The sequence below is a fragment of the Homalodisca vitripennis genome, unplaced genomic scaffold (assembly GCF_021130785.1).
Source record: "Homalodisca vitripennis isolate AUS2020 unplaced genomic scaffold, UT_GWSS_2.1 ScUCBcl_174;HRSCAF=1496, whole genome shotgun sequence".
Taxonomy (NCBI): Eukaryota; Metazoa; Arthropoda; class Insecta; order Hemiptera; family Cicadellidae; genus Homalodisca; species Homalodisca vitripennis.
The window spans coordinates 101,477-103,443 of record NW_025776301.1 but is presented as its reverse complement, the minus strand read 5'-3'; positions in this window follow the sequence as shown (position 1 = coordinate 103,443).

Sequence of the window (1,967 nt, the reverse complement as noted above, 5' to 3'; positions counted from 1 at the left end):
TTGTTAAAGTTAAAAATCAACTGCGGGACCAGGAAGGTGAGCATAGCATGCAACTTCTGCCAGGAGGCAAGCATACTCCCGAATATAGAGGCGGCCTCACCCTCGAGGGTTTGGTCCACCCTCATCCTGGTGGGGACCCCCAGATGTTGATAGGGCTCACCCTCGCCAACTACCCAAGGAGGAGCACCGTCATTAAGGAATTCTGTGGGCCCTACATCCCACCTGGCCACGTGAAGCGTGGCACACTTGGCGGGCTTGAACTCAAGGCCGACCTTCCTGGCAGCAGGGACGACTGTCTCGATCAACGCCCTCAGCGACACTTCAGACCTCGCAACTAAGGCCAGGTCATCAGCATACGCGAGGACGCTGATCCGCGTGCCATGCAGGTCTTCCAGCGCCACTAGCGGCCTGATAAGTGACTCCATCACCAGGTTAAACAGCAGCGGTGATAGGGGGCAACCCTGCCGGAAACCAGCACCAAAGGGGATGTCGGAGTCAACCCGCTACTGTGCCGGATGGAAGTCACGCTGCCTTCATAGAGATCCTCAATGAGCCGCAGTTGGTTGGCGGTAAGCCCGGCAGAGCGCAGTGCGGCAATGAGAGAGGAGTGGAGGACACTTCCAAATGCGTTGGCCAGGTCAAGCCAGGCCACGCAAAGCTCACTGCCGCGACGCCGAGCCTCATCAAGGAGCTCCTGAAGCAGGAAGTTGTGCTCGAGACAACCCTCACCAGGCACGAAGCCCTTCTGGGCTCCTGATAGAAGCCCATTGGCTAAGGCCCCACTCGAGAGACGAGCAGCAAAGAGACTGCAGAACACTTTCCAAAAGTGATAGAGAGGGCAATTGGCCCAATTGGCAGTTGTTGATGTCCTCAATAGGCCCTTTCTTTTGGATGAGGACGGTCGTCGAGATCTTCCAGGCAGGAGGGAATCGCCCAGCCGCCAGGCAAATATTGAACACGGCGGCCAGAACGTGCCCAGTAGGGTCCCCGACGCTTCCACACACCGTATCTGATCCCATCGGGACCAGGGGCGGTGTTGGAAGTCCTAAGAAGGGCAGCCACTTCCAGAGGGGAAGCGGGGTCGAGGAGCGGCGTCGCGGTGGCAGCTGGGTGGAGCACGCTATTAGCAGGTGGCGTCCCAGTGCATCCTTCCTTCGGAGTATACGACTCAACGAAGTGAGACACAATGTCTCGTTCAGGAATCCCACAATAGGGAGAAGCCGCCTGCAGTATCTCCCGTATGGCCCGCCTCGGAGTCCTGCGGTAAAGCCGCTGGATACGGGCGGTCTCCCTGACATCTGGGCGGCAGGCGGCAGGCCTACGCTGGTCTGGAGCCCGCTTACCCCACCTGGCTATCCGTTGGCAGGGCGAAGCTGCCAGGGGTGCGTCCCACTACCCCCCGGAATCACCTTGGATTGGCCGAGCCAAGAAGTGCACCGGAAGTGCCCGCGTTCTTGGGTAGACCTACCCTAAATTTTTAAATCAAATTTTGACTTGGCTTTGATCTTAGCCAAAAGGCCGAGAAGCGATGAAAAGGCTACAGTTTCAATGGCATCACGTTTAGAAGTACCTTCTTCGAAACTCATTCTTTTCATCAAGGTTTGCTCAATAATTTGATAACTTGCATGCCAGAACATAGGATCCATTTTATACTGTAATCCTTTCATATATTGCGTATAATTTGCAATTTACCTAAACAATGTGATGCCCACAAATGAAACAGTATTTTTCCAATCAAAGTTATGGAAATTCGTGTTACTTCTAAACGTTTTTCTGAAGCGAAAATAAATAAACGTACCTTTTTTACAGTATTAGCAAAAATAAACAGTACTGAAATGGTAATATTTTATTATGGTAAACACAGTAACATTACATAAATATATTTTACCAATAAATGCAAGTGAAAGGATTCAAAATAGGTTAAACTCGGATATTAACATGTTCAACGTAACCCCCGTTTAGTTTGA